Here is a 16,013-nt window from a genome sequence, read left to right as displayed (position 1 = left end):
GTAAGCGCCCCTAGGCCGTGTCATAAGAGGTTATGTATAGCCGCCGTCTCGCGCAAGCGCCACTAGGCCGTTTCATAAGAGCCTATTTATATCCGCCATCTTGCGCAAGCGCCCTTAAGCCGTCTTTGTATAGCCACCATCTTGCGCAAGCGCCCCTAGGCCGTCTCATAAGGGGCTATGTATAGCCGCCATCTTGCGCAAGCGCTCCTAGGCCGTCTCATAAGAGTCTATGTATAGCTGCCATCTTGCGCAAGCGCCCTTAGGCCATCTTTATATAGCCGCCATCTTGCGCAAGCAGCACTTAAGCCGTCTTATAGGAGCCTATGTATAGCTGCTATCTTGTGTAATTGGTGTCGGCAAGGGCATCTTGCTGGAAAACTAAGGATAGTCACTTCAAGATGGCGAAAGTGAGGTTAGGCTCGCTCTCTTAGGCGTCGAGAAGGGCAACTAGCCGTTAAAGCAAGGTTAGGCTCTGAAGATTGCGACTGTGAGGTTAGGCTCGCTCTCTTATGCAAAATCCGCAAATCGACATTGTTCACGTACTATACTAGAGGTCAATGACCTTGCATTGGAACCTGCATTGCTACACTACTAAACTTGGTGTGCTGACTCAGCAAAAAAGTGCTGACTCAGCGATTTAGAACTCTCATAGCCCTACTACTGAGTAATTTTATTCCAAGTACTCCAAACAATATGGAACTATCTGAAGTGACGTTAACGATGGTCTTTCTACTGTTCTTCTCGACACAGCACTCGGCCCGGGTAAAGTGTCGGTTCGGGTCCTGAGGTAGGGAAGTTTATCGCATCGCTAGGGACTGACATGATTCGATTCGGAATTGTACCAGATGCTTTTGCGATTGGAAGAACAATCTTGATTTTTAAAGGAGGGGACCCCAATAACTTAAAAAATGTACAGTCTTATAACGATTTTATCTGTTATAAGAAGAATCAAAGAATGTGTTCTACACAGGAATCTTCGTAACTACATAAGATTTCATCCTGTCAGAGATAATTTGTAACATTTCCTGGTACACAGGTAAACACATCTTTGATCAATAGCTGCCTAAGAAAAGTCAAGTCTATGAAAATGAACTAATGCATTTTCTAGATGTCACTGAAGCCTTTGTTTCTGTCGACCACGATCCAACACACAGTGTCTAGCTTCTTGCGAAATGACTGAAAATTTCAGGACTTTAGCCGTAAATCTGTTAGTCGACAACCGAATTCAAATTGGAGTACGTCTCAATAAGTCAAAATCATCCAGCTATTTAATCTATTTAATCTGGCTATTGATAATACGTTAGAAGGCTTTTTGAGCATCATATTTCTAATATTCACCGTTTTCCAATAATAGATGGATTGCAAAGCTGTCTTGTTTAGCTTTTGCCGACGGCTTAGTATTGATAGCAAAAGACGAACCCAATATCAGCAGCCTTATCTTCCAAGCAGAAAGCTCTCTAGCATCAATGGGTTCAAGAATCAATCCAGTTACAAGCAAATTGATTTGTATTGGAAGTTGGTCTCCTGCTGCAATCCTCACTATAGACGGGTCCATGATACGTTCATTGACATCTAAATACATTGGAGTAAATTTAAATAATGGGATTGCATTTGACGAGGCAACTGTAATTTCTGATTTGCAGTTATGCAGTTCTCAATTGCTGAAATCGGATCAAATGATAATCCATCATCAATCAGTGTAAATGGCCCAATCTTTGAAGCCTGATGTAGGTCATCTTCCGTGCACGAATTTGGACACAACCGACACTGAATCAAGCGCCTGACAGGCTGCTATTCTCTGAAATAACATTTGACATGATCATCGTTAAAGTGAACTTGTCAAATACTCCCTGGACCTGCTACTTCCACACGAACCGTGGCCAGGTTTAAAACTTTTAGCTTATTTATTCCAACCCTAGACTTGTTTCACCGGGGATTTTAAGTTCCTTTGATGTTCTTAAGAATCATTTCCTTGACTTAAGTGATTTTACAGGCAATTCATGTTCTCTCATGTTCTATTTTAAGCATCCCCTTGTTGACTTATCGTGAGACAGACGATGGTTCTAGTCGTGCGAGAGGTTAAAGCCATTTGATTGGAGTAGACCTTAGACAGTCTTTTATCAATCTGCAAGCCTCATCCACATTTGTGGTATTATTTGAACTCTACCAGACTGGGCAGCCATACTCTGCAGTAGAGTAACACAAAGCCAATGCGGAAGTTCTGATTGTTTGTGATTGACTACTGTACCTCATTGTGATCTGACCAGTTTTTGCAGCAGATTATTACTGGAGAAATGTTTCAACTTGCAATTCATGCAGTGCTGTTTGAATGTGAGTGATGTGTGAAGTGTCACAATGTTCTAGTTCAAAGCCTGATCGTCGACGGGATTCCCTATTTCTCACAGGCGTACACTTGTGTCTTAGAGGTATTTGGTCTAAGTTGGTTTGCGCACTAGTAACTTCAAGACCTTCACTATGCTCTCCATTGTCTCAAAGCCAAAGTGAGATCATCAGCATACACACAAGTAAAACTCCTGCAGTGGAGGTTATGGGTTGGTTGTTTGTGTATAGGTTGAACAGAGTTGAGGCGAACACACTTCCTTGGGGAAGGCCATTGTTACTCATTCTCCATCAACTGCACTGTCCTTCTAAGTGTACAAAGAACGTACGGTTCTGGACAAGAATGGAGGCAAACCTGTCTAGCTTGATATCGTTAGTCAGATTGTAGATCTGAGGGCTGATAGCGTTATATACAAAGACCAAACTCCATGGTCCAACAGCCACGAAGGCCCATGGCCTACCAAGCGACCGCTGTTCAGCCCGAAGGCCTGCAGATTATGAGGTGTCGTTATTCTCGGCTTCCTAGACCGGTTGATAGTGTTATATACCTGTAATAAATAAACGAATACCACTCATTCAGCTTACGACCTCAAATCCATCTTCTATAAACTGCTTAGAATTCAGCCCCTGCCCAGTGAAGATTTTACCAGGACAAAATGCAGCTTACTGGGGGTAAGAGCAGAGAATTAATCACAGGTAGAATGTAAGACCGTTATTTCTACCAGTTTTTAAAGGTGACATAGAAGCGCAACTGGTCTGAAATTCTTTGACTGGTTTCCTTTTTTGCCAGTTTCTAGTAGAGAAATCACTCGACTGTTCCGCCATATGTTCGGAAATTGATATCTGCTTGTACTGTCGTTGAAGTTTGCATGATAACAGAAGGTTAAAGTTATAACGACGGTTGTTCGAATATAGCCTACACGAGATTTTTAGGAAGCATCATTACCGCGTCACCACCACCGGCTGTGTTCTATCTTGAACTACCGTCCTACGTAGTAGTTTGCATCTTATTGTGCTGGAGAATGAACGCACTTTCTTAAGATAAGGCAGGGAAATAGGACGGCGATGTTTCAGACTTAGTTTCAAGAGTCCAACTGCACAGACATTCATAGGACCATCATCAGGTGTTCGCTGAAATGGGGTAGCATGGATCCACGTTGCCTGGTCCATCTCCTGGTAAACGCGGAGGGATGTTCGAGACATGTCCTCACACCTTATCCTTGAGAATGCCAACCTATAGAGAGTCTTCTCTGAAAAGAAAAAGAATGCCTGTACGTCAGACGGTGGTCATAATTGATGTTTGAAAGTAGGCAGCATTCAATGATTAATGTTGTCCACCTTACGTATTGATAATTTATCCTCATGGCCGCAACTGGTTACACCAATGTAGCCGGTTAGGAAAGTGTTCTGGCAGTGGCGGACGAAGTTAATGAACCCGCTTGACATTGGTGTTACGGTGCGTAATCGATCGAAAGTGACCACAGTCTTCCATATTAAACCCCCCGGCGTAGCCTTATGTGCGCGATTGTTCACCAACGGCCCACTGTTGTATGCTACATCGTTCACACTGCCAAATCGTTCTCCTGACACTGTTTCTTTACTCGGTTATTCTTAAAATGTGCTTGACATAGGGTCTTGATGTAATCTACCCAGAAGCGTATTTAGGAGGCAGCTGTCTGGCTGTGGATTTTAAGGGACCGTTTTTAAGCTGTTGCTGTTTATTTTTGTTTGAAACATTTTATTGTCAGTTCTTGGGAACAGAACACGAACTTAACTCACAATGAAATGGATATGAATAATGTTGGCAACCGTACCCACAATTGCACCTACTCGTCCGAATGAACAGGACGTTCACAAATGTCTTTTTCAAATTACCAAAAATGTGAAAATCACAAGGTGAAATATCCGGGCTCTACGGAGGATGTTGAAGTGTTTCCCAACCAAATCGCTGAAGCGTAGCCTTCGCCAGATTGGAAGTATTGGGGCGAACATTATCATACAACAAGAAGGCTCTGTCCAATTGCATTCCAGGGCGTTTTGACCTTTTAGCGCGTCACAGTTTCTGCAAACTGCCCTCATAGCGCTGTGTATTGATTCTGGTTCCATGCTCGACAAGCAGAGGGCCTCTGCAGTAAAAGAAAAAAGTCATCATGTCTTTACCGGAACTTGTGTGAACAGTTCTGTATTTATTTGGCGAGGGAGAAATGTGATGTTTCCGTTGTTGTCTTGCCGTTTCCTGTCGAAATGGTGGCACCACCATCAGTCAATACTGACTGCATTTAGGGCACGTTTCATTCCCTGTGACGACACGGGACAGAAACGCATACTCTATCTCGTGGTACCGCTGCAGATGAGTTAGATATGAGGCCATTCTGTCAAACGTTTTTCCCTCCGTCACCACTACGCACAAAGTTTGCGGAAATGCTGGTAATCTTTGATAATGGCAGGAACGGAGCCATGGCTAATGCCGACCTAAACACCAATTTCTTCCTCCGTGATTCGTCAGTTTTCCCGTATAAGGCCATCAATCCGCCCTATCACATCAGGAGTGTGCTGGTCTTGTAGTGATGTGCGCCCTTCTCGGAATCTCCTACGCCACTCGTGCACACTCGCCATGGACGTGCAGTGTTCGCCATAAACAGCAGACAGTTTCGCGTACTCCAGCACCCTCAGTCACCAGAAAACGAACCACACTTTTCTGCTCTTCTTTGCTTGCCTCCATTTCTAGAGCTGGACGATCACAGTAGACCAGTCCACACACCAACAGAGGCATTACCCAACAACTGTGAGTAGTCACTCTGCAGTTTTCCTACCACAGCGATGGCAGTATCGATACGTAACAACAGTGTTGTCACCTTTCACATGGACTGTGTGATGGCGGGTGTTCGGTTCCCATTCGACTGCCCCTTTATTTTATGCCTTATGATTATCATATGTTCTTTAAATACGTTGAAATTTTATAGAAAAGATTATCGTTGTTGCTTTAGATAATTTACGCAGTCTACTGTTTTCTAATTTTAACTGCAGGTATAAATACTTAGTAAATAATGAAATGGAGGGCATAATCAAAATACTTGAGATATACGAGGGCTGTAGTTTAAGTAGTGGACATATTTAATGAACCAACAAGTACAATTGCAATACATTCTTTCAATGTAGTCACCTAAAAGTTTATTACCTCTGGCCAAATATCTGAAAGCCGTTTGGGTCCGTTCGCAAGGCGTTTTATGGTGATGTCAGTGGGGGAGCGACCTACTGCATGGAGTATATTGTAGATGCCACGTGAGGAAATTGGCGGCGTCGGAGGGGTTCCTTCAGCTTCGGAAACGGTCACGAGGACTCATGTCTGGTGAGTACGCAGGGTGTTCCAAGGCCTCCCAATGCCATCGTTGCCATCGTTAAGAACATGGCATAGTTTGCGACATGACACCGCGGGTTGCCATGCAACACGATAGGGCGGTCGTCTCGCCATAAACGCGGTCGTTTACGCCACAGAGCCGGACGCAGAAATTGGCAGTAATAGTAACTGTTGACAGGTTGTCCTCCAAGCACAGCATCTGCAAAAATAACACCATCGAATTCGTATGACCTTATCAGCACAAGCTTCAGGTAACTGAGTTCCTGTCAACATTTCTGTGGTCGTGGTGAAGGTGGGCGACGCCATTCATTCCATTGCCGTTTTAATTGAGGCTCGTAGGCTCGTGCCCACGTCTCATCAATGGCGACAATACGCTGCAGAAATGCGTTTCTCCGCTGCGGTATCTGTCCAGCTGGATATCAGCGAGTGCATACCAATGCTACTTCTGTACGTCGATGTTGAACACAATGGGACGCAATTTTCCTCATGATAAGACATTCCGTCAGTATGTTCCACACCGTTTGATGGCTGAGATCAACTTCTACGATTAATTCCCGGACAATCCATCGATGGTCTACTGAAACGAGATCACTCACGATGTCATTCTGATTTTGAGGAATGGGCGGCCGACTTGTGCGGTGCAGATCTGCTGTCTCATTCCGAGCCGCAGGAACCATCCTACTGTATACGGTAATGCATTGTCGCCACAGGCTTCACGGAGTCTTCGATAACATTCTGATGCATTTTTTTCGAGGGCACCCTCAATTTTAATCCAGGAACGCTGATCACCTTTTGAAAACATGCTTTAGAGTAGTGAATTCGACACTCTTCAATTCAGCGTTCCAAAGCAACAATCCTCCCAAGTGGATGTCCATCAAATGCACACTACCACTCCCATATCCTATTTGCATGTCCGATCTCGTGCAAGTGTGTGGACTACGCTGCCACTAGCCCTCGGATAAAAATGTTATGCACTATAATTCGCGGAGTGTATGTCCAACCTTTGTCGCGTTTCTCCACGTAGTCGGGTATGAAATGAGATGAACCTTGGTAGCGAGTTTTACGACCGGATGCCCTTCTTGACGCCAACCCTATCAGAGGAGTTAATGGCATGAAATGAATGACGTAATGCATGATAGTAGAAAAGTGCAGAGTGAAGCCGGTATCCGTACATAACCCACTCCTATCGCATAGCACTAAGGATTGTGCTCCAGACTTAACGTCTCCATCCGACGAACAAATGAACCCTGCGGAGAGGTTTGGAATTGAATTCAGGCTTTTGGCATGCAATCTAGTGATTAGAAATTTTATAGCACCACCTCTACTACTCCGTGAGGCATCATTCTGATGATGAAATTTTTTCGACCAACGGGACTCGAACTGGCTAACCACGGTGGCAGACTGTATGGATCCTGCTTCTTAATGATAATGGCCACCAGGCGGGCTGCAAAGTGTTTCAGCTACTTTCTTTTTGCCCTCATGCCTTGAAAATGAAAGAAAACGTTACTGAATAAAGTAATATTGTTTATGTGTACAAAAATGTTAAATCTTTCACATAATTTGTAATTTTATAATACTATGAACAATGTGAAGGCCGGCTCCCTGGTGTAGGGGTAGCGTGCCTGCCTCTTACCCGGAGGCCCAGGGTTCGATTCCCGGCCGGGTCAGGGATTTTTACCTGGACCTCAGGGCTCGTTCGAGGTCCACCCAGCCTACATGATTAGAATTGCGGAGCTAACTGATGGTGAGATAGCGGCTCCGGTTTAGGAAGCCAACAATAATGGCCGAGAGTATTCGTCTTGCTGACCATAAGACACCTCGTAATCTGCAGGCCTTCGGGCTGAGCAGCGGTCGCTTGGTAGGCCAAGGTCCTTCAAGGGCCGTAGTGGCATGGGGTTTGGTTTTACTAGCAACGTGAACAAATATGTAAAGTGAGAAGCCAACATTTTTCGTTTTGAGTTGTAAAGAATATTTAAATACATCAGAAGCTAAGTATGAACACTTTGCAATCCCGTCGGCAGATGAACTATGTGATTATATTTTAATAAGGACGGCCGGCAGTATACGGATTTTCGGAGGTACTTAAATGACGGTATGTTTTTAGAACCCCGAGAAACAACAAAGACCATTTTAGTAAACTCTGAAAGCAAGCACATATTTATTGTAAAATGAAACTTCGCAGTTTCCAAACCTAATGACCAGAGAAACGCCCAGTCCCGATTAACTGCCCATGAAAATTCAGCTGAACATGGGAAAGCTAGAGGACAAACCATGGGGAGAATATGAAATAAACTAACACCTCAGTTTGAGGTAGAAGTTAAATCAAAATTGGAGAGACGTGTTAAAGCGAGTCATTGCTCTGGTCAATTTATTCTTCCATACAAGGTCTACCTTTCAGTCTCGTCTCAACTTCGGGGCACGAATCAGGAGCATTAGCTGATTTGAATAAGTTCATTAAGTACAATAAATACTATTTGAACATTGAGTTTCGCAGGTGTCAGTCACATGGCAAAGCAAGTAATGTGTCTTGAACTTACTCTGGTCTGCAAAGCTTTTAACACTCTGGCCGTGTGCAGCAGAGTGGTGTCTTCAAGCGGCTTCTCTTTTCCCTTTGTAGCAACAACCTTACTCCATTTTCTCTGTTTCGACTAACCAGTGGGATATTTTGTACTCGAAACTAAATAGTTTAGTCTACGTAAAACGGCGCTCGTGTTAATTGGACAGAAATATTGAATCCAAGACCTTTGTGTCATAAGGAACCAGAGTCCTAAAGTCATTACATGAAGTCCCATATAAATTACAACTCAGAACCTCTAGCTACTTTTAAAATCTCTGACCAGTGGCGGCACGTGGACGACTAGGTGTTAGTTCTCATTCTCACGCTAAAGAAATTACGTCACCCGCACGTGAAACAGGAGCATGGACATGGCGGACTATTTGTTCTAGTAAAAAGTATTTTTTATGAAGAATTGGCGACGAAACTGCCGCGTAGTGAGTGGTAGGAAATTGTAAGAGAAACAATTTGGTCATTAATGATACAGATTTTTGGTTTCTAGTAAGGATGCCCCTCAGGCATTTGAGTTAAGGTCTCCAACACCACTATCTCTCATCAGCGTTCTGATTGTTATTACTTTTTATTACGGACAAGACTGAGTTCGTTGTTAAAATTCCATGTGTCTCTTCGATCTCTATTTAAATGACTTAAATAAACATAAATTTCTTTGACTCGATTTCTCTCATTTAGTAGATAGATTAAGTTACTGAAACCCGCCTCTTGCCTAAGCAAGTGACGTAGAACTCTAGACGACCCCAGAGAAAGATCTCATGACGATTTGCTAATAGGTAAGGAAGGTAGGTATCCTGCGAAGGACCTCAAATGGTTCAATGTATAAGAAAATTACGTCAAAATGACGAAACTCACAAGTCTTCAGTTTAATACCGCAAATAAATCGTTGATGTCGATATTAATTAGAACTAAAATTAACTTCTACCATTCTTTATTAGAATATCTTAGAAATAATCCTTCTATTGTATGAAAACGCCAGCATGGAAAAATGGGAAATGCGAGAAAACTGAATGTGGACGAAACAGCCGAGTTGCATACAGGCGGCTTCACGTCGCATCGACAGAGATATATCTTATGGTGACGATGTGAAAATGGGAAACCTCGGAAAACCATCTTCAGGGCTGCCAACAGAGTGGTTCGAACCCACTATCCCCCTAATAATACTACTGCTAAAGGAAAGTAAGATTTTAAGGTGAACGCGTTTCCGGTTATTATAAACAGATTGATATCTGAAAAGTAAAAAGAAGTTAATGTTGGAGAAATTTTATACGAAATTTGAGCTTCGATTTATTAAATTGTGCCAGTAAAGTAAAAAATCGTTACAGGGATAAATTGTTAGAATTTTTGACTGATGAGTTTTTTATTTTAAAGGTCCCTCAAGTCGCTGAAACATGAATACTTACTTGCTTTTCACCTCAGGCCTCTGTCTTGATAAGGTAATAGACGGTGTGAAATTTTCTAATTTTTCAATGAAAGATTGCCGTGCTCTTTAAGAAATTATTTTATTCAGTTGAAAAGGAAAAGAGCAAATGAGAAAAACTAAAAAAAGAGTGTATCAAATTAGTGACAACTTACCGTTCTATAAATTATAACACCACAGTTGTACAATGTTTGATAAATGATATAAAATATTAAGCAGGTCGTTAAAGAAATTGTAAAATATAACTGGATTGGAACGTTATTTTTGTTAGTATTCTGAGAATTTCTTTCTCTCATAGTTTAGTGTGGGAATAGATTAGCTATTGCTCTGATTAAATATTCACTAATTTGACTCCACGGTACTATCTTCTAGGTGTATTTCCTATAACATAACTAATCACTCCCAACTTATCAAAGAGACATCAACAACAAAGCTGGACACAATAACCCATGATGATAAGTAAATTATCAACTGAAGAAAGGTGTTGGCAATAAACAAAATGATACACCTAAGTGAGCATCATGATACATAGTCAAATAAAGCACTCTTATGTCATGTTTATAAGACTTCAGTGTGGGAAGCTCAACTCGATCAATAAAATGAATCATCTTCACTACAGGGGCGGTTTCTCCATAAGGTTGCAGGTTTGCGCTACCCCCATTACATTTTTATGTTTATTTTAGGTAAAGTTTTATCATTTGGATTACTCGACTACTGTACTGTATTTTCATTCAACAAAACAAACTTTTAAAGAGCTTGAAAGAGCAAATATTGACTACAGGGTACTTTACAAGCCGATGCTCTTAGATGTTCACTGCAGGAGCCGAAAAGTTTGCAGTGGGAAGTTAACCTGAGTTAGGATGAAACTTGGGCTCCTCGAGGGGTGCGCGGGGCTGCTAGAAGTGTGCTTTTTGGCTGCTAGAGGGGTGCGCGGGGAGAGGAAAAGATAGGCGTGGCTTCTTATACATTGCTTAAATGGAGGTTTATCAACCTGGCTCCTCCTACCACGGCCGACTGGATCCCTCGCTGCGCTAAGGGGCTGCCTAGAGCGACGCATCAAATCGGCCGTGCTCCTACGTAACCAACTACTAGCGAAGTCGCTAGAGACCGCTGCTGCTCAAAATGAGATTCTGTTATAGAACAGGAGTGTCATCTAGCGACACCGGATGGAAGTTCAGCTGCTGGATCACGTCCGGTTGGATCCCTCGCTGCGCTCCGTGTAGCTAGCTAGAGCTATTCTTCCTGGCTAGAGCGACGCATCAAGTCGGCCGTGGCTGGATGTATAACTAATGTCTCTAAATTTGATAATAAAAACTGCCATTTCTTTCAGTATAGTCGTGAGCTTTGTTATGTGCGTACAAGCTAAGTAGCTTATTGATTTCGTTGTGTAAACATTCGTGTCAGCATGTGTGTTTTTATTATTGTGCGTTTTTATCAGTTAGTGGTATTTTGCCAGATCATGAATTCGGTGCAGTCTTTAATGTCTAGGCCGTTTTCGCAACGGACTGCCGAGGAACAATCCGAGGTGAAACGAATGGAAAGGCCAACGCGACGTTTAATTTCGAAACCAGATACATTACAAAAGGATATTCTTTCAATACCGGAATTAGGCTACTTCAAAGTGTTTCATTTCAGTATGGTAAAAGAGTTTTTAAATGATAAATATTAATGCGTTATAGTAATATTCCTGAAAATAGAAATGTAAAATGTTTGTTTTATTTTTAATAATAAAAAAGTATCGTTGATGTATCTAGATTTGAAAATTAACCTGTAATCATATTATGTCATTGGTAAAAATTGTGCACCACTGAACTTTTAAACCACCAGCCGCCACTGCTTTACTACAGTAGTCCACCATCCTTATAATTAGTATAATCAAGATAATATTAACATAATCTATTAGTCTGTTAAAAAGTGCCACTAATGCTGATGTCTTTCACCCAATTCTAATCAATTTTTACAAACAAAATATCAGTGAGTGGGCTCCCAAAACATCACCATAGGTGCTTGTATTCTTCTACTCTGCAAATAGATACCTCAATCTACTCAAAACAATATAGTATGTCATACTAATGCTCCTTCAGTTGAAGTAAACATTGCTCTAATACCTGGATGATAATAATTCACATGATTATCTTATTATTTAAAATTCTAAGTTCTTACACTGTTACAACTGTACAGGGTTATTACAGTAGTGGCTTTAATACAAATAATCTAGGTCTAAATTCCATTATTGTGGATACTTTCTTGTTCACAAAACATTCTGACATGGGGAATTCTTATATCTCAAACACAGTCATCATTCCCTTACTCTTAACTAGTCTGAACAATTTTCACGTTTAACTTCCTAAACTGTTCACTTAACAAATTCTGACCAGAATGACTCAAATATTTGCAGGAATCCTCAACTGCCACCTTAAAACACTGAGAAAATCAGTTCATTTCATAATATTCCTTTACTAGTCAGACAAATGGTGTTTCCACACAGTCTGATGGTGTTGGTTGTTTAATGTGGCGTAAATAGGATATCGGCCCACACTCAGTTTACATGATGGTGAAAATTTTATCTAGAATAGCCTACTCACAAACTAGCTTGCTCACACACAACTTGTTTTCCTCAAATATTCCTTTGCTCTGCATAACACATACAGGATCTGTGATTATTAACGTGAAACTTGATATTTACTTCACTCTTTAAAAAGGGAGTTTTTATTATTATTATTATTATTATTATTATTATTATTATTATTATTATTATTATTATTATTATTATTATTATTATTATTATTATTATTATTATTATTATTAACTTTTTTCGAATTGACCACTGGGGATCACGCTACAATTTAATTTTTTCTCTGTCTGAAGTTTCCCATTCCTCTAGTACTCTTTCATATGGCGCTATGCTGTTTCTTCTGTTCATCCGTCCAGGTTCTTCCCGTCTTTACAGCTCTTTCGACTTGAAACCCTTCCAAATTTTGAATCGTGGTCCGACATGTTTTCCTGTCTAACATCTGAACTTCCTGGAAGTTGGACTTCTCTTGATCTTTACGAACTTTCTTAATCCATGCCTTCGTTTTCTTCTTGTTATTTATTTTAAATTTTCTGTTCACTACGACTCAAGATAAATGACAGAATTTTTATCAAGCCTCGTTCGTAATTGGTCATTATAATTTTTCCACCTAACTTATTCCTCCGCGGTATACACTAGCGATGCGTTTCCGTGGGTGTGCTATTTACCAACTGATGAGCCCAAATTAGCACACTGGGGCGAAACGCTAACAACCAGGAATGAGTTAGCTGAAAAATGTATAATGTGCAGTAAAGGACCAACTATATTGGTATGATAAATTTATTCATTCGGGACAAATATTTCAGGTTCCCTATGGGAATTAACATCTACAGTATATCACCTATGAATTAAATAAGAGCATAGGCTACCAATACTCCTTCGAAGAAAGGAAAAGGTATTTAAATCTGAATCCACAGATGCTGATTATCTTAAATAACGTAATCGGTTTATAAAATTTTGCCAACAGGTTGTTCATAATCTCCTTAGTCTACTGCGATGCTCCTTGAAATGGTCTCGATTCCAACCTTCCTGTAACACATTAAAATAAGCACTAGATTATATACATACACAAATATATTATAGAGTAAATGTTGGTGTGTTGATGTCCCGCCGTACCGACTTTATCTTAGACTAGCTAAAGTAGCCTTTCTTCACGAGAGACGATTAAAGTGGTTAATGATGCACTAAACTCACTAAATATCAATTCCAAACACGGAATATGAACATAATACGATGACGATGATAATGGATATTACTGAATAAGTTAACTACAGCCCCCAGCAGCAAGTGTAGACGCCAGAAGCTTTCTGCATTCTTCAGCTGGTCTCTTAGCAAACGAATAACAACTTCACCAGCTAACATGGCGCTAATTTGCGGCGTGGAGTGAAGTAGTCAATCTGCCATTTTACGTCCAGCCAAGATGACTGGCGATACGAGTGACGTGTTTGAATATTGTCTACAAAACTTGATGAGCGTAACCGAAATACAAGGCAAACTGAGAAAGGACCTGAAATAAATTATTTTGCAATCGGTGAGTAAACTAAGAATAGTTTATGTAGAATTAAAAGCAAAAATTGAAACAACTGATCAAGAGAATATCAGGTTACAAAACAAGCTGAAAGAAACGGAAATGAATCTCAATGTGGCACCTGAAAACCCAATTACTCAAGTGTCTGATCAAGTGGCGCCATCTATCGCCGAAACTCTGGTACCATCAGCAGATCGACTGCGGAATACTACTCCACTTATAGGTAACCAAAGAAAGTGGCATTCTAGTGTAGTTAAATCAGCTGAAGGCTCCGAAGAAAAAGATACAAACTTATGCTAACTTCGAAGAAAAATCAAACTCCTGAAGCAGTGAAGGAACTCCACTATCAACCATGCAGCGCTGAAAGTACGAATTAAGACATTCAAGACCCTTAAGGATGGGCGAACTATTATAGAAACTGGTAGCAAAGAGGAAACTGAAACATTATGTACAAGCATTAACACAAACTGCGGTGAGGTGCTAGATGTTAAAATTCCTAAGTTGCGAAATCCGAATCTAGTCATTTACGCCGTGTACCCTCACATATTGTTATTACAAATGCTGAAGAAATAATAATAGAACAAAACTCGGAATTGGGATTAAAGGAGGGTTACATAAAACCTAAATTTGTCTATCGGAACAAGAAGAACATAAAGAATATGGTAGTGGAAGTAAATTCGGAAGTCCGAAAACAACTTCATCAGACCAAACAATATGTAAGATAGAAGACTAATTGCTTCAGTTCGCTGTTTCAAATGTTCCAAATATAATCACCGACATCGAGGATGTCGATCAGAAGAAGATACTTGTCCTCTCTGCGCAGGGAAACATAGACTGAAGGAATGCAAAGCATCCAAAGAAGAATTTGAATGCATAAATTGCATAACTTTCAATAGGTATAACAAAAACGAGAAAATCTGTGAAAATCACTCTTCATTAGACAAGGGTTGCCCTAGTTTAGTTGCTGTTCTTCGAAAATACAGACAAAACACCACTACTAAATGACCCAAGTAGGAAACAATGCATCGGGAAGTGCTCGAAACATTCATGCTTTCTCATAGTCTGCCAAAATAAATTGGGGACTTCGCCCTGATGTTATGAAGATTATATATAAATGAGCTATTCTACCTATCCTGTCTTACGAATACCATTATGGATACAATCCACAACCAAGTCGTATAATACAATGAAATTAAGAAGAGTGCAACGACTAATAAACATTAAAGTAGCTAAGGCCTACCGTACACCATCACATGAGGCACTATCTTTACTGCTATACTAATAATATTATAAAGAGGAAAAATTTATTTGTTTGTAACGAATATACTCAAAAACTACTGTACTGATTTTAAAAATTTCTTCACCTATAGAAAGCTATATTGCGAGTGAGCAACATGGGCTGTATTTTATTTTCAAAACAATTCGAGGTGGGGGATACGGGGGAAGAGATATAAAAATAATAGGCTAATATAGGCAAAACATCGAATTTGTCGTATAAGGACGAGACAAACCTCAATTTAATCCTCTTGATGCAAAGAACAAAACTCGGTAAGCCCTACAGGCCCGAAAACCCTGTTTTAAGGCCCTAAAACCAACCGTTCCGGAGATATTGGCACCACACTACCCCTGCTCTAGGAATCGGATAAAGTAATGAACTGCCGTAACCATGGCAACGTCGGCTCCAGGATTCTACAACAGTGAAATTATCTATATATATATATATATATATATATATATATATATATATATATATTGTGCCCTTTTGAAGGCAGGCGTTGCCGTATTTTTCTTGCTTGATTGACGTGCCGGCTGCTCCTGTAAATAAAGACATCAAATAATACCTACCGCTCACATAGACTCTTATCTTCTTGGGTGTGGTTACGTCTTTCATCTTCCCTCGGAGTTGTCGGGCCACACATGATCGGGGTTGAGGGAGTGAAAGACGGAGGGTCAACTAACTACCAAATAACGGTACCCACAAGACTGAATTAAATTGAAATAAGCAAAATAATTTATTAACAAACCTGCAAAATAAGTAATAGAATGAAAATTTAAATGAAGTGAAGTTAAAATAAAATGAAATAAAATTATTAGAAATAAAACAAATCGAGTCTTCTTAACAAAAATCAAACACCTGCCTTAGTGAACCTGACTTAAGGTCAACAAAAATTAAATAATGATCATCACCATCGAACTAGTGTCTTCAACGTCCATGACACAACAACAACA

This window comes from Anabrus simplex, chromosome 1, assembly GCF_040414725.1.
Source record: "Anabrus simplex isolate iqAnaSimp1 chromosome 1, ASM4041472v1, whole genome shotgun sequence".
In the NCBI taxonomy this organism is placed as follows: domain Eukaryota; kingdom Metazoa; phylum Arthropoda; class Insecta; order Orthoptera; family Tettigoniidae; genus Anabrus; species Anabrus simplex.
Note: the sequence above shows the minus strand (reverse complement) of the source record.